The sequence below is a fragment of the Ascaphus truei genome, chromosome 12, assembly GCF_040206685.1.
Source record: "Ascaphus truei isolate aAscTru1 chromosome 12, aAscTru1.hap1, whole genome shotgun sequence".
NCBI classification, from domain to species: Eukaryota; Metazoa; Chordata; class Amphibia; order Anura; family Ascaphidae; genus Ascaphus; species Ascaphus truei.
In genome coordinates this window covers 28,564,303-28,582,789 of record NC_134494.1, presented here as the reverse complement: position 1 = coordinate 28,582,789, position 18,487 = coordinate 28,564,303, and the positions used below count along the sequence as shown (strand labels likewise).

The 18,487-nt window shown below is 37.7% G+C and overlaps 1 protein-coding gene across 14 annotated transcripts in view; it reads right to left on the bottom strand.

Moving 5' to 3' along the window:
• Positions 1–9,187: 9,187 nt before the first annotated feature.
• The window catches only part of TEAD1 (TEA domain transcription factor 1), a 186,837-nt gene continuing 177,537 nt past the window's right edge, over positions 9,188–18,487 (bottom strand). For all 14 annotated transcript variants that reach the window (XM_075567139.1, XM_075567141.1, XM_075567140.1 and 11 more), the window contains one exon: positions 9,188–18,487. This exon is cut by the window's right edge and continues 577 nt beyond it. The gene's annotated coding sequence lies outside the window, so the exon portion shown is untranslated.

Genomic DNA, 18,487 nt, shown 5'->3' with positions numbered 1-18,487 from the left:
GTGGTCTGTTTTCGGTTTCATGTCATTGTACATGGGCTCTATGGATCAACCACTGGGATTGTGATATGAATTGTGGATCTTGTTTTATTATGGATCGGCTTATTTATATTTATATACATTACTTTGGGAGTTTATTAGTTCATTATATTCCAATAAACCCCAATAGTCTTTGTAGGTGCTTACCTATTTATTTATAAAAAATGTTTTAACCAGGAAGTAATACATTGAGAGTTACCTCTCGTTTTCCAGTATGTCCTGGGCACAGAGTTATAACAATACGGTGCCGGAAACTTTGTTGCAGACTTACTTACGGGCTCTGATTTCGTATGTGCGTTGTCATCACTCGGGCAACAAAGTTACCAGCACCATCACTCCTACACAGCAGTGTATTTACTGCACTAACATCTATGTGTACATAACATCATTCACGGGAAATTGTGAATAGTCCAGCATAAAGACGCAGAAGATGAACATACATATACCCAAGTGAAGAGGAACCAAGCTTCAAAAAGCTAACAACACATATTGACTCTGAGAAACATATAAGGCTCATTCCAAACAAACAAAAAACCATTGTGTACACTACCGAGACTCCATTACCATATAACAAAATCTTTTGCATCTACAAAAAGGATAAGATACTTACCAATTGACTGTGATACAGTTAGGTCCGGAAATAATTGGACACTGACACAATTTTCATAATTTTGGCTCTGTATGCCACCACAATGGATTTGTAATGAAACAACCGAGATGCAATAGAAGTGCAAACTTTCAGCTTTAATTCAAGGGGTTGAAAAAAAATATCGTATGAAACGTTTAGGAATTGCAACCATTTTCATACACAGTCCTCTTATTTCAGGGGCTCAAATGTAATTGGACAAATTAACACAATCATAAATAAAATCTTCATTTTTAATACTTTGTCGAGAATCCTTTGCAGGCAATGACTGCTTGATGTCTGGAACGCATGGACATCACCAAACGCTGGGTTTCCTCCTTTGTGATGCTTTGCCAGGCCTTTACTGCAGCTGTCTTCAGTTGTTGTTTGTTCGTGGTTCTTTCTGCCTTAAGTTTTGTCTTCAGCAAGTGAAATGCATGCTCGATCGGGTTGAGATCAGATGATTGACTCTGCCATTGCAGAATATTCCACTTCTTTGCCTTAAAAAACTCATGGGTTGCTTTCACAGTATGTTTTGGGTCATTGAACATCTGTAAAGTGAAGCGCCGTCCAATCAACTTTGCTGAATTTGGCTGAATCTGAGCAGACAATATATCCCTATACACTTCAGAATTCATCGGGCTGCTTCTGTCTTCTGTCACATCATCAATAAACACTAGTGACCCAGTGCCATTGTAAGCCATGTATGCCCATGCCATCACACTGCCTCCACCGTGTTTTACAGATGATGTGGTATGCTTCAGATCATGAGCAATTCCAAGCCTTCTACATACTTTTTTCTTCCCATCATTCTTGTATAGGTTGATCTTAGTTTCATCTGTCCAAAGAATGCTGTTCCAGAACTGGGCTGAGTTTTTTAGATATCGTTTGGCAAAGTCTAATCTGGCCTTTCTATTTTTGAGGCTTTTGAATGGTTTGCACCTTGTGGTGAACCCTCTGTATTTGCTCTCGTGAAGTCTTCTCTTTATGTTAGACTTGGATAATGATATGCCTACCTCCTGGAGAGTGTTCTTCACTTGGCTGGATGTTGTGAAGGGGTTTTTCTTTACCATGGAAAGGATCCTATGATCATCCACCACTGTCGTCTTCCGTGGACGTCAAGGCCTTTTTGTGTTGCAGAGCTCACCAGTGCGTTCTTTTTTTCTCAGAATGTACCAAACTGTTCATTTGGCCACTCCTAATGTTCTTGCTATCTCTTTGATGGATTTTCATTTTTTTTTTGCAGCTTAAGGATGCCCTGTTTCACTTGCATTGAGAGCTCCTTTGACCGCATGTTGTGGGTTCACAGCAACAGCTTCCAAATGTGAATGTCACACCTGGAATCAACTCCAGACCTTTTACCTGCATAATTAATGATGAAATAACGAAGGAATAGCCCCACACCTGTCCATGAACCAGCTTTTGAGTCAATTGTCCAATTACTTTTGGACCCTTGAAAAAGAGGGGGCTACATATTAAAGAGATGTAATTCCTAAACCCTTCCTCCAATTTGGATGTGAATACCCTCAAATTAAAGCGGATAGACTGCACTTTAAGCCCGTATTCATTATTTAACTGTAACTTGAATTTATTTTGGTACACAGCCGAAATAACAAAACTTGTATCAGTGTCCAATTATTTCTGGACCTAACTGTATATTGTTTCTATATTTAGAAAATATCAGCCAATTTTCAACATTAACCATATGGTTACAGAATTGTTTTAGTTCAAGTCCGGATTTTCTTACTTTGATATACAGTATATCAATAGATAGTATGTACACACAACTGGGGTTGATTAAGCTTAATCAAATAAGGGGTCCAATCTTATGCTAGATCCTTAAATAGGATCTTTTTGATTGTACATTTTATTATTTTTATCTTTTATTCTAATAAACTGTATTTTATGTAATAATACTGTAGATTCTGTGGGAAACTTGGGCACCATTATCATCACATTAAACCATCAGTAATATATTTATGCGCCTAAGTGTATCTTCCTTTCTTTCTGAGCACATTTTTGGGGGAAGTGAGAGCCCCCAATTTTTACTTGGGCAGCAAAATATACACCAATATAATTATATTTAAACACATTAGCGCCTTGAATTTTTCTTTATCACATCCTGCAGGAGAACAACCTGTACAAGGTACAAAATACAACATGACAAATTATTTATCAGAAACACCAGAGGGGATTGGCAGACAGCCAAAAAAGCCAAAACAGCACTCACAACTCACCAGGTAAGGGCAGGTTAAAAATGGTTTAATGAAACTACATACAAAAACATAAAGGGAACACAAAACAAAAAGGGGGTTCTCCTCCCACGCGTTTCATGCTATCGTAGCGCTTTCGTCTTGAAACACGTGAAACGCGTGGGAGAACCCCCTTTTTGTTTTGTGTTCTCTTTATGTTTTTTATGTAGTTTCATTAAACCATCTTTAACCTGCCCTTACCCGGTAAGTTGTGAGTGCTGTTTTGGCTTTTTTGGCTGTACGCCAATCCCCTCCGGTGTTTCTGGCTTCGTTCCAGATAACTGAAAAAAAGAGAAAAAGATCCTCCTTGAATGCACTCGGATTGGCCAGTGATTGATGATAATGAGTGTATTTAAAAACCTTTTAATCACAAGAGAAGGTTTAAAATAGGATTGTATAGAGGGGCATGGTATATATAATCCAGGGCCAGCCCCTAGTAGGCAAACCAAACAAAATCGTCCTCACTTGAGAGGAGATATAAGTATGACAACACCTTAATGTGGAACTGTGTCGCTCAGACAATCCCCATTACTATAATACCAGAATCGACGGCCCATAAGCCGTATGGAAATCCTTTTATCAATAATTCAATGAACCTAAAATGGTATAGGTCATTGAAGCTAAGTCTGGAAGGGTGATTATCTTACACCGAATGGACAGATGGTATATATCTGGATGATGTCCCTAGTCCACTTAAGCGGTGTGTACAACAAATAAACAAAACATGGTGAAAACATTAACAACGCAACAAAGATGATCATCATAAAAATGGAAACTCAACCACCATATGCATGTAGTAGTGGGATGCGTAGCTGAATAGTGTGTAGGCTCTGTAAAGGGCAAGCACAAAGTGTGCTATCGGAAACGCCCTGAGGCACGGTTCGAAGACCGTATCCAGTTATAGCCTCATGTATGTAATGGTGGGATGCGTAGCTGAATAGTGTGTGAGCTCTGCAGAGGGCAAGCACAAAGTGTGCTAACGGAGAACGCCCTGAGGCACGGTTCAAAAGACCGTATCCAGTTATAGCCTCTGTGTACTGGTGGTGTTTTAATGCAGAGATCAAAATCACAGGTAGCCTCTCTAGAGTCCGGTAATAAACGCTGATCAGACCTAATAATTATAAGTTACTGATAGGTACAAGGGGTCAGATGACAGCAGACTCTCTTGCAGACGGCTCTAGAGGATGGAGCTGGATGTTACCTACTGCGTGCACCACGCTAGGACCGGCAAACGGGAACAGACTGTGATAATGAGCGGGACCACAGAGGTAATTTCTGTTTATATTTCCTCTTGCCTGGTTATTCCTGCCAACAGTCAGCATTGAGTCTGCCAGCTCTATTTCCCTACAACATGGTGGAGCTTCACTGATGATGTAGTGTTCATCTGGCAGGGAGATCAATTATCATTGGATTTTTTTTAAGTCATATAAATAATAATGATATGAATATTAAATTCACTCATAATGTAAGTAAATTGCAGGTTGAATTTCTATTATTGTATGTTGAGGACAACAAGCTAAATACAAAGACATTTTAAAATGGTAGATTCTAATAACTATATTCTAGAATCAAGTTGCCACGATCCCAATTCGATTACAAATATCCCTTATGGGCAACTACGACGAATTAAACGTAATTGCACAGATGATGAAGCATATAGGGAGCAGTCTAATATTTGAATAAATAAATTTAAAGAGAGGAATTATACTGACCGAACAATAAATGAAGCTATTGAGAAAACAGACAGTATACAAAGAAGTGAATTGATTAAACCTATAAATAAAACACAGAAAAATGAGTTGAATGGATTTAATGTCATTTATCACAGAGTACAACAAGGACGCTAAAAAAAATGTATAAACATATCTAAGCATTGGCATATATTGGAAAATTACCCCATATTAAAAGACCATCTACCTACTAGACTGAGTGTAATTTTCAGTAGAGCCCCCAATCTCAAGAGCAAATTAGCACCAACAGCATTGAAGAAAAAAACAAATCAAATACAAAATTGGCTAAATAAACTGAAAGGTTTTTATGGATGTGTAATGTGCAAAGCATGTGTATATATAAGAATCCAGAAAAAAACACTTTCAGTCAAATCAGACGAATGAACAATTTGATATAGAAGGTTATATAAATTGTATGAGTCCATGTGTGGTTTACATGCTTGAATGTACTTGCAACCTGCAATATGTAGGCCGTACCGGCCAACCTTTAAGAATTAGTATTTTAGAACATCTGGGTAATATTAGGAAGGGTCTATTAACACATTCAGTGTCAAAACATTTTTTACTCCATCATAAATCTGACCTCAAATATTTAAAATATATAGGTATTGAGCAGGAACCCATTGATTGGAGAGAGGGCAATCGTTTGATCTAATTAGCCAGAAGAGAAACATTCTGGATTCACAGATTACCAACACTAGTGCCCAAAGGATTAAATGTCGATATAGACATTGGTGTTTTTTTTTTTTTTTTTAACTAATTTTACTTTTATATGTTGTTAAAGCTGTAAAAATTTTACAACAAAAATTCAGTTATCAAATGAGTTTATTCAGAGTGCACACAGTGGAGACAGCTTCAAAACAAAAAGCTCTCTCCCAGATAACACGGTATGCCATATATTTATACCCTAAAAACTAACGCTCCACCCCTTTATGGGGGGGCTTGCACGTTGCTAAATATGACATCATTTTGTAATACATAACAATACTAAAACTGATGTAAGTTTGCAATACATAACAAATGATGTAAGTGTGCGTCAACTAAAATGACAATCTTGTAATACATAATAATACTGGATAAATTTACGGAAGCTAAAAATCATTATGGGGTTAAATGTGATGTGTCTGTTCAGCCACCTGGCATATTAGTATGAGAAACAGTTTCACTGTAAAACTCTGAGCTTATCTTAGACTGCTAACAAAGCTTCTCATAACTTCTGGCCTGTTTACACTTTCATTTGGAGCTGATTGGATGAGGAAAGATCAATAAAATCAGCTAGGAGCGAAAACATTCCATTCTCTGTTTCACACGTTCGTTCACACAGATCTCTTCACATAGAAAGATGACATAAAAACTTACAAAGACAAGACAAGATGGGGGACTAAAATAGTCAAACAAAATGGCTTCTTAGATCCTAATGCTGCTACGTCAGACCCCCTAATGTCTCAACTTTGTCAATGTTTATTCATTACTCGCTCTTCCTCTTTTAGGCATTTGCCTCCCCTATTTTTACATACAGTATGCGCCGTTTTTTATGTATGCGTCGTTTTATAAATATATTTTAGTACCCATTAATAAATGTATAAGTGTATAAAATTAATTGTGCTTGCCAGATGTGTTATATTGAGAAGGGTTGTATTGTCGCTCACCAAAAGGTTATCAAGGGTATGTACATTTAGATAGGGGTGCATACGGGAGGTAAGTATGAGTGGACAGGGTGTAGGGTTGAGATAACCCAAAAGAAATCCTATTTGCACTCCCTTCTACTATAAATGGCTGGGAAGAACTCAATCCCTGGGTAAAAAAACCCCATACACCATATTGAAGATATATATAAAAACAGTTTATTTAACACATATGCAAAGACAACTATAAATATTAAAAGAAACAGGGAGTGGGTGCAGGGAGTGGGTAGAGTAGTATAGTTATATATAGTGTGCTGTGATGAAACAGCTATCATTAATGTATGTATAACCTGTCTGTCGTCTGCAACGGTACTAGCAGTATGTGTTCAATCATGCTAGTACTGTTGCAGACGACAGACAGGTTATACATACATTAATTATAGCTGTTTCATCACAGCACACTATATATAACTATACTACTTACCCACTCCCTGCACCCACTCCCTGTTTCTTTTAATATTTATACTGTAGTTGTCTTTGCATATGTGTTAAATAAACTGTTTTTATATATATCTTCAATATGGTGTATGGGGTTTTTTTACCCAGGGATTGAATTCTTCCCAGCCATTTATAGTAGAAGGGAGTGCAAATAGGATTTCTTTTGGGTTATCTCAACCCTACACCCTGTCCACAGATGTGTTATATCACAGGATTTTGTATAGGCCACTACCCAAATTTTGGGGGATATTACTATGTATTGAGTGATATCCATTAATCATGTATCTATTAGTCAATTGACTTTATGGGGTATATATAGCAGCATAGCCCATCACTCATTACGAATCCTGTAGAAGCAATTAGTGAAACGCGTAGAATCTGTTCCTGTGCCATTTGCTGTACCACGCATGTGCATTACCTGAAGCCCCAGCTGTTTGGAGAGTTGCGTCATTCTTCTCCTGCTGCCGCCCGGTACAGACGTCACTTCCGGGTTCACGCGGCGGTAGCAGACGCCACATCACTGAGGGACCAGGCTTAAAGAAAAGACCCCGCACATTGGGTGTACAATATTTGTAAAATGTGAGTGTATTCCCTATATACTTTTCTGTGCAATACAAGTTTTGCCAGCATACTACTCTGAGAATTTTCTCAATGATTTTCTATGAATCTGGGAGTATCCTGTGCCGTCTATAAGCATTGATGCAAGATCAAGTTTCTACACAGCTCCCATCAGAGAGAGATTGGATCTCCGATACGCCCTAAACTATTTCCACATTTGTGAGTGAAACGGACACATATCTACTTCTTTCAAAACACAATACATTATTGGTCGCACTATTGTGCGTTTTTTTTATCTTTTTCATGCTGCACTTGTGAAAACTCTGCGCTCGCCCAATCTGGAAAACCATCAAGTACAACGGTTTCATGTGGGTTTATGAGCTGCTTTTCAATTATTAATCGCTTAATTCCCAATATATTAGTGGTGGTGGTATTTATCCATATATTCACATTTTTTTTCACCATTTGTATTGATATTATTGTGTTATAATTGATCACCTATTCACAATATATTGTTTTGCTTTGTTTGTGTCACTTGCACTTTTAAAAATATATATCTTTATTATGGTGTTTACAGATACATTTCATTGTTGCATTTTGCATGTACATAGATCATCCTATAATGTTAATGTTCAATACATATCTGCGACACCCTTTTTTTTTTTAAACTTATACCTGGTCTTGATCTAATATCTCGACTATTTAACTCAAAACCTTGTTTCATAGCGTGCTTGTGACTCCCGTCTTTCTTTTGAATATCGTATTTGTATTTGACGTAGGCTCTTCGTATTTAATCTGTTCTGTTGTGTTATGTTGTGTTGTGTTTTGTTGCAGAACGTTCCCCTTATTTTCTGTTTCCTTTACTAGGATTTCCATCCATTTCAGTTTGCAGTCTTATCTCGGGTGGCATCTAAATTTATTCTGTTCTAGCTGAGGAAAGGAGTTTATAATCTTTCATTTTAGGTCAAATTTGTCAAACTGATTTGTCTCCTACTTGTTCGGTAGATATTCTGTCAATCGTGATCAGTTTGACCAAGAGGGATTTTATAAGTTATCACTTGCACTTTGTATACCACTTTTTCAGTTTATATAGAGCGCCCAATTAAATTTTTTCTATATTGTCCAGTAGAGAGCCTACTAAGGGACCGGGGGCTTGTGGTTTGCCATCAGGGTTGAACGTTTCCCTTATGGTTGTGTAGGGCGGCCATACAGGGATGGGAGAGTCTCCACCCCTAACGCACCCCCTCCCCCCCCGTTCCCCTACCCAGCCATGTGTGGTTGTAAGAGAGATAAATTCCCCCAGTTTGGTAATAAAACTCAAGGTTATTAACCTGAATGAATAGCTGTGAAACTAGAAAAGGGTATAGTTATTGCGTATAATAATGTATTCTTTTAAATGTATTCTTTTTGATGTATTCTTTTAAAATGATTTCAATGCATATCCTCAAAACATGTTACAGGGTTAATTAATTTCTTTATCAGTAAACGCAGTCCTTAACCAATGCTTTAAGAGTACCGTTGTCCTTTGATGTTTAGGCACTGCGGTTGTTTGGTGGGAATTGTGTTTACTTTGGGAGGGGGAAATTGGCAGTAACAGAAGTAGCTAGTACTGCAAAAGATATTCATATTCAAGGGTGCAAAACCTTCCTTGTGACTTTATTCCTGCTGCTGTATGGATTTTGTTCATTAAAAACGTTTTCATCTCTCAGTGACACCTCGCAACTCATTTGTTTATTTTTTCTCCTTTTTCTGCCTTTAACCAATATAAACAAGAGGGTACAGAATACATTTCTGGCTCCAAATGACTGGGCAGTAGTTCCTATAGCAAATAGGGCTACCATTGAAATAACACGACAAAACAAGAACAATTTAATGGTCTTTTATTTTCAATTGATACTGTATGAATACAAAGTTTCTAAAAAGCTACAAAAGTCTACCACTATCAAGAAGGCATCAAAATCTTGTCACTTTGCAAAGACATTAAAACACCTGCAGTAACCGACACAAAAATAGCATTTTAGAGTGATGAAATAATTGCACTTAACTGTCATAGATATTAAAGTAATCACGTACCGCGAAAAAAGCTAGAATACACTTTTATTTTTATGGGTTTTTTTTCTTAAACAAAGCACCGTTTAAAAAAAATTCTCTGCACACAAACCCTATAATTTTCATATTACTATCTTTCTAAAGATAAATTCACTTTAAAGCCAACACTTTGAAACAGTTTTTTTTTTTTTTAACTAAAAGGTACCAGTACCTCCACAAAGACAATAACAAAGACAAAAAAGTTTTGAACTGCTGAAGGGTTTGACTGAAACACCTCGATAGAAATCTGAAAATGGTATGAAAAAACATTAATAAACATTCACGTTGCATTGTAAAAACTGCTTTGCTTCTGAATTGAATGGAGACAGAAGTCAAAGGGCAGCTTCTTCAACACAACTTGCAGCAGTACAATATAAAATGAACCACTGACCATACTGTACTGTATATGAATATGATTAAGTCACAGAACCAGTTTATACATATTACACAAACAGAAAGTGAGAATTCCTTTAAGTCATTTACAATGCGAACAAATTCTCATGGCAAAAAAAAAAACAGGTTTACACACACGTACTACAATTGAAGAAGTAAAGGCTATTCAGGTTTGAATGTTATAAAATTCTTTTTGTCTTTTCTCAGGCACATTTGAATTTTATTTTGTCTTATAGAACTTTAGGTCTGCTAGGTAAAAAGAATATTTCTAAGAATACAGCAAGAGGGAGACAAACATGGTTCAAGAGGGTAAACCTGACCACAGATGTGTAACTAGAGCCTTTAGTGCGAACGAAGGCAATATTAACAGAAAAGTTCGTAAAGTGTAGAAATGAGGAGGAGGGGGGGGGGGGGGTGGGGGTAGATGATTTCCAGGATTTTCTGAGAAAAGTCGCCTTCGATACAGCTGTAAAGTTAGCCTTGGAGATTTGGCCAAGTGAACAGGTTTTCGAGGGAAAGGAAGGAAGAATTGCCCTGGTAAAAATCAGTATATTAAATATGTGTACAAATATGCTTCTATCACAGGGCTGTGTGTTCCTTCTATTATAATCAAACTTGCCGATATTGAAACGTATGTATATATATGCAAAATGTTTTTACATCAGAAATTACTTCCATAGGAAGGAATTTTTCTTTGTAGAAGTACATCTTTTTTTCATTTTTTTTTTTTTTTTACATCACAGTATCTATTTTGTATTCATCTACTTGTATTGACAATATAACCCTTCATTTTAGTAGCATAATATATTGGAAAGTGGGTGTGCTGTCGGTGAGAACTATTTTCTTGTGAAATGTATTACAGCAGTAAGAGAACTAAACGGCAAAACAAGCCCGAAATTAAGAATTACTTCCAAGTGGCGGTGCCTTAATTTGTCAGGGTCTCTTGCTGGTATTTTCTAACCCGTTCAAAATACAAAAAAGGGGGGAGCAGTACAATAGCCCAAACTATTCCAAAACACCCCAAAATATATGGATATTAACAAGTACATTTTTTACAGTACATTTGGCTGATGTCATCTGAACAGTAGAATAAAAAATCCTATACCAAACAGTCTCATTTTGTGGACTTAAGTATTATCTATACTGTATAGTGTTAGAAAGTCAACGAAAAGGCCGCAGGTCTAACATGGATTGGTATAAAGTATTTGACCCATATCAGTTAGCAAGTATTCTCCCCCTAAAATCACTTAAACCCTAGAAGATTTCACAGCCACTTCCAGCCCTACTAGGTTGAGCATGATCAATTGCTACTACCATTATTAGACTTGCATTTAAAGTATACTTCTGACTGAGACTGTAAGGCATGGGTGGTCAACTCCAGTCCTCAAGGGCCACCAACGGGTCAGATTTTAAGGACATCTTTAGCACAGGTGGCTCAATCAAAATGACTGAGCCACCTGTGCTGAAGCAGGGATATCCCCAATACCTGGTCTGTTGGTGGCCCTTGAGGACTGAGTTGGCCACCCATGCTGTAAGGCAATCTAAAAAGCATAGGCAAACGATGCATATTTATGCTAGATACATGTTGACATTAAGCATTCAGGCTTGGTAAACATTGGGGGCAAAACCAGTCACGATAATGTTTTTAAAATCGTTACACATACTGGAAAAGAAGCCATACGAGGTCAAATAGTTACTGTATAACGAAGGAGTGGCTCAGTGAGTAAAGACACTGACTGGCACCGAGTTTGAAGCTAGTGGAGCCTGGTTCAATTTCTGGTGTCGGCTCCTTGTGACCTTTGGCAAGTCACTTTATCTCCCTGTGCCTCAGGCACCAAAAACATAGATTGTAAGCTCCACGGGGCAGGGACCGTGTCTGCAAAATGTCTCTGTAAAGCGCTGCGCAAAACTACCAGCGCTATACAAGAACAAACAATTATTAACATGTCAAGTATCTTCATTGCTAGCTGGAAGTACAACACACCTCTGAGCCCGCAAATCAATGGAGCTTATTCTATGTCCGGCTGATCAGGACGTTTTCGAATCAATTAACCCATTGAAGTCAATGGAGAATTTTGGACGAAAATGACCCAATTGGCCACTTTGGCGAATCTACTGTATATTTAGGAAAGTTGTTGGTCTGTTCGCTATGCATTTGGACACCTCTTAAGATATCGTAATCACATTTTGCGTGATGGTTCCCGAGATCAAGGAGCAGGTTTTTGTCTATGTTTGGATACAATTGGACACCATTTTGAATCAAGATGGTGGACTCAACTTTTCAAAACTGCACGGATTTTAACCAAATTCAGAATTGTGAGGAGTTGGACTGAATTGGGAAAATCCATGGTTTTGCACATTAATCAATGCTAGGTTGCATGCTCCAGAAAGGGAACTGGACACCTGATGCAAAAACAAAAAAATATATATTGTTCACCCAACAGCATTAGAATAAATAAAAAATACATACAAATGTTTTAATTAACTAAAACAAAAATTAAATGATCCATTTATAAATCTCAGTAATTTGGGGTTTCTTACAATTCCCGAGCAATGCAGGATACTTTCAGCTTGTATAAAATAAGCCCCAATGTCCTCCCAGCAATGGAGAAATTGCATGCAAATGCAGTCGCGTGTTTGACACATCATGCAGTATACGGTGTTAGTGTAGTGCTCATTTAAACAACTGAGGCCTGTAGCTTTGACCCTATCCATTCCAACTAAAGGCATTATGGTGATACGTGAATATTTTTGGTCTCTACAAATTTCCATAATTATGGCAGCACTTTTCTAAGCTGGAATTTTCAAAACCAAAGGCACGTTCAAGCCAGAGTGCAGAATTATTTGGTCATGAAAGTTAAAAAACAAAGCAACTTTGGGCATACAAATACCATTTGCACAGAAACTATTGAACTGTGGGGGTTTTGTTTGCGCCTTGAGATTATAATATATATATATATATTATATATATATATATGTATATATATATATATATATATATATATATATATATATATATATATATATATATATATATATATAATATATTAGGTTTACTGGCTATGCATCTTAACCCAGGCTGTGCTCAAAAGCTGTGAAATGCAGCAAGCATAAGCTTTAGGGTACCATGTCATATGGTTTTGAAGCAAAGGGTGGCACTGTGTGCTCATTTGCATGACACTTCCCAGAATCCCTTGCTGCAGTGGAAGCACTGTATGCTGGGTGATAATGGTGAAAGCAGGACTGCAAATCTGTCTAAGACATGCAAATGAGCATACAGTAATATTTCCATTTGCTATATGCTTTGCTGCGGAGGGTTTTTGTCACTTTTTTTTACCCACTATAACTTAACTAAGTGTATATATTGCCCTGCATTAGGCACAAGACTAACTTGTATTTTAAGCGGTGTATGGAACAAAAACAGCAATTAAACCAATGTTTGTCAAAAGAACAGTCTCTCCAAAGTTTTTGAGCAAGAGCGTAATCAATACAATAAAGATGAAGCCAAGTTGGCGTTCGTAGTAGAGAATGTACGTTGCCAACATTTCAAAGCGGCAGTGATGAGCAGAGCTGTGAAGCAGGTCGGGAAAAAAAATCTACCGCATTGGCTATTTTGAGAGCCCCAAAAATCATTTATCAATAATAGAAAATTACTGAAGCGTTCCTAAGTGATGGTGAAGTAAAGGTAATTAGTATACAAAGCAGAGCAGACTTTAAATGTTTTCAGCGGTCATTCTGTTTTTATGCTCCAGACGAATCATTCTCCTAAGAGATTAGGCCCAGGATCATTTCGCATGACGCCAACCTTGGCTAACGTTATGTTGTTGGAAATGTCGTAGTCACTAAAGTAATATCCTGTTAAAAGCAAAGAGATCGCAAGAACGTTTGTGAATATGAGATGCAGATGAGGGTTATAAGCTTACTATATTAATTAAATTAGAAATCCATGCCGGTGACTTTCTTTTGTTGCAAAACATACACACTCATTGAAGCAGGGGGTCTCCAGAGATTAACCCCATTAATTTCAGCTCTGGGGACTCTATTACCAGAGAAACTTAACTCTGTAGTAGGTACCAGTAGCTGATCTGGCTGAGCAAGCTGGGCTTTAAAGTTTAAAGCTCCCGCATCACATGTGCCAATAGGAAGCCGCACCAATGGTGACACAGCTTCCCATTGGACCATACAATATATGTATGTATGTATGTATGTATGTATGTATATATACACACATATATACATACACACACACACCACACAAAAGAAATCGCTGGCATTGAATTGCTGCTTTTAACTCTGTGAAGGTTAGAGCAGAGAAACAATATTACATCTAAATCTGCGGTTACCCCCATCCATACACTGAAATAAGGGCAAAAGCCGTGTCTGGCTGAATGTAACGCCAAGACTGAAATAATGTCACACGCTTTGAAGATAACGTAGCGTTACCCTGAAACAGAACGTTAAGGCTATGCTAATATTCTTTAGTACGCCAATTATTTATTTTTTTTGCATATAATTCGCTTGGTGGATACTACATATATGCAAATCGTTAACTTAAGTTCCAAACAAGGCAAAACTTGCCTGTGTCAAACGTCTTGCAAAATGGGATTCTCAGTCTCTTTAATCCAAAACTTATTTCTGGGTATGTCCTTTAAAAATGTTATTTGAAATATTAATTCAAGTTGTTAATTTGAAAACTTTGCCAATGTTTCATTCAAGCTTTTGAAAAAAGTCGTCAAAGTGAATTTGGATAAATGCGCACATCTGTAATGGACATAGCCTTAAACTAAGGGCTAATAATGTCCGTTCTTGTTTTAGACAAAGTATTTGCCCAGATTTAATGGAGCGTAATAAAATAAAAATCTGGTCCTTAATAGTAATATACTGAATCATGTCCAAATTTTGTCTAAAAAAAACAATATGGAAAAAGCAAATTACAAAATAAGAGGAATCTTCCCTATTGTATAAAAATAAAAATACAACAGCATTGGAAAGGGAAAGCGAGCCTGTAACAGAGACTTATCACTGTTTGAGATAAACTGCCTCTAAATCCAGCAGTGTGCTGGTTAATTGCACACTGGCAATCAACCAGACTCCACCTGGCTGATGTGAGAAACAGGAGAGATTCCTTAGCTCATATTTGGGCTGACCGAAGAAGAGAATAGAAGCCTGGACCTAGACAGCCAGAGACCTATATTTCCGGGACACAGAGGACCCACGAACCTGCCAGAGACTGACAGAGGGCCACCTGCTTACGGTACTTCCTGAGACTTTGGGGTGATAGGCTGGTAATGGAAATATCCCTCTAGTCCTGCAGATAGGGTCTAGGGAAGCAAGTTAGCCCTTACAAAAGGGATAGGGGTTTGTTATTTTGCTGTTTTTGTATGTTTTGCCTGGATAAAGGAACAGGCTCACTAAAGCCAAGATATAATTTCACCCTAAAACAGTCTCCATTTGCATACCTCTGCACACGTCTCTTACAGTGCCCATGAAAATAAAAATGTTGATTAACATAGGCTGCTACTTTAAATCTAATAAAAATAATGAAAAAAAAAAACTATGCCCTTTTAAATTATTTTTTCGTTACTTTGGTTTCCTGGCACTTTTGAAGGGATTGCTTCTTTTGACAGAAATGGCAACAAATAATGAATATTTGAAAACGTGTGCGGTCTCTCAATGCGACAGGCCAACGATACAGCTACGGTTAAATCTAAGGCACTGCGTATTCTAATGCTTTGGCAGCTTTGAATTAAGACGGTCTCTACAAAACAAGGTACGGCTAAGAGCAGAAATTCTTCCAGCTTATAAAAGCGCTCACAGTCGTCAGGCCACTTGTGTGCTACTAACGTTATAAACATTGAAGGGATTTAAGGCTTTTCAGAATGAAAAATGGTGTGCTGCGGTTTTAGGCCATTAATAAATACGGAAAGAAAAGGGTAGTGACAACGGTGACCCCCTTCAATTATAACAGTTTGTGCAAAAAAGGAGTAGACATGGCAGATGCACCAGATTACTAGAAAAAAAGTACCTATTTTGGAAGCTTAGGGTTTAAACGCTTCAACTAGTGTGTGATAATTGTTAATAAACAAAATAAAAATTACTACTAAAATCTCTGTACAAAGTCATTTTTGACTTCAGATACAAGTGCTTAAAAGAGAAAAAAAAAAAAAAAAAAAAAAACTTTATTTAGTATATTTTTCCCTATAAAAAAAAAAAAAAAAGAAGGTGTTTGCAGCGCTCTCTCAGACCCGATGGTCAAGTGTTTAAACCTCAATAAGTGACTCACAAGGTCGATATTCACAGGGTCACAGAGTGGGATATAGCCAGCTCCAATGCACTATGCACAAAATGCAGCAACTACTGTAGATGTTACCCTGATGGGCTAACCCATCTAATTATTAAAGGGGTTAAGCGAAATGGCTCGTTATTTCAACATTCAGTTTTGAACACAATAATGTGATCCAACTATACGGGCTGGCACTCCTGTGTTATTTCATTTTAAATCAATTTAGTCATTCCAAGGACTAAAGGATGAAGTTGCAAAGAATCAGAATATCTAATGTTATTCTCCCAAGATGAGTTCATCGTTTTGACTGTACAAATTGCTAGAATACAGCATTTGCTTACCCCTTCCGGGGACTACAAAGGCGTATTAAAAGTATACCGTTAAATTAATCAAACTGCAGGCTGTATACTTCAGTTCTAGTACGTAACAAATGTATTGATAATCAGCATGTTACAGTATATGAAGTTTGGAGTAACCACAAGCACACGGAGCGTATAAACTTATTTCAGTGCTAGTCCCCCTCCAACCCCCACCCCCCCCAAAAAAAATTCCATGCAGGAAACTCTTCCAGTAAGTATATTTTCAGGGAGTTGGCAATACTCATTGGGGCACTAAATACATAGTGTTGTGAATAAGCGTTCAAGAGCAAAGAAGTCAAATGTCGTTCTAAAAAGCTAATGTAGAAGGTCACATTGACCTTCACTTTCAATAGGCCCTACATCAATAAAAAAACAAACATATTTGATTAATGTAAACTGTGCTTCCAAATACATCCATAAATCATTAGTCAGTACTCTGGCATTCCCAGGGTTGTTTTTGATGCTTACATGTTTTAAATGCATGTTTCAAGATATAGTGGTCAATTCTACAGACTCCGAATTGGCCATTCGCGAACAGAAATCCCCATCGACTTGAATGCATCCCGAATGGCAGATTCCAAGTCTATAGAATTTACCCCATAGCGTTTTTAAATACTCTACATTTGTTGCTATGTATCAGGCCCCCAACGTATGCGCACATAGACCAGTGCGGTTTACATTCAGAAGTGTCTATCTAGGTATGTGACCATGTAGAATTATTTTATTTGGTTTCTTAAATAGTTCCTTTAGCGGAGGTGGCCAACTCCAGTCCTCAAGGGACAGCAAGAAGGTTAGGTTTCAAGGATATCCTCGCTTCAGCACAGGTGGCCACTGAGCCACCTGTGCTGAAGCAGGGATATCCTTAAAACCTGTCCTGTTGGTGGCCCTTGAGGACTGGAGTTGGCCACCGCTGCCTTAGGCCGCGCGTATAGTGCCCACGACCGCGACGTCACCCGTCGCCGCTAGCGAAAGTTGTATTAATTGGTTCAGGTGCTGTCACATGAGGCGACAGCCCCATAAAAATCAAATTTTCCCAGCGTCCAAAAATCGCGTCGCCACGTCGCGCTTACTATAAGCGCACGTAGCAGCGACAATGCATTTCTTTTTGGGGCGACGTCTCGTCGCCGGCACTATAAGCGCGGCCTTAGTGCCGTTTCAAAGTACGACGTGGGTCCTAAATGGAAAAAGAAAATGGATTAATGGACAGAAAATTAAAGAACGGCAAACTTTAGATACTTATGAACTGCATCTTTGCTACCTGGCTGATTTAACCACTTGCTACACAATTGTTGCTAAAAGCACTGCAGATATTAGAGCTGGTTTGTAAAGAAATATTCTCTTGTAAGGCATATTTGGTGAAAGTTTCATTGAACTTTCCCTTAATAGTGTCACAAATACTTGTAGTGCTGATACAGTTTCACTCCACCTCAATAATAAAAAATAAAACTCATTTAAGAGGTCCATATAAAAACATCACTTAACACCGAAAACGACAACATTTTGTAAGTTAACGTAACAAAACAATAATAATAATAATAATAAAAAAAAAAAAAAATTAGATTTATTGCAAAATAAGCCATCTTTGTTTCACTAAAGTAAATATTCGTATTAGTACAGTACAACTTAGTTTTTTAAATACACTACATACGTGAAGTACGAAGGGCTGGTTTACTTTGCAGTACCGGTTTCAAAATAGTGTTCTGGTTTAGAAGGCTAGTTAAAATAGGAAACAATATAAAACCCTGCCTCCTGTCAGGCACAAATCCGAAGAATATATTTAACATTTGGTTTCAAACAGAAAATCGTTTTTTTTTTTTTTCTTCTTCTTCTTCTTAAAATAATTTAGAGAATTAAAAAAAAATGTCTGCATCACATTTACATTCATACACTTTTTAAAGGTCATTTCACTTGCACTGTGCAAGCGCTTAAACACCCTCTGCTGCCAGAGGGGGTGGGGGGGGGGGCGCGGAAAACCCATCGCAGAGCAATGCAACCACCACGCAGAGCGACGCTCTGCCCCATTGCTTTGGCAGTGAAGGA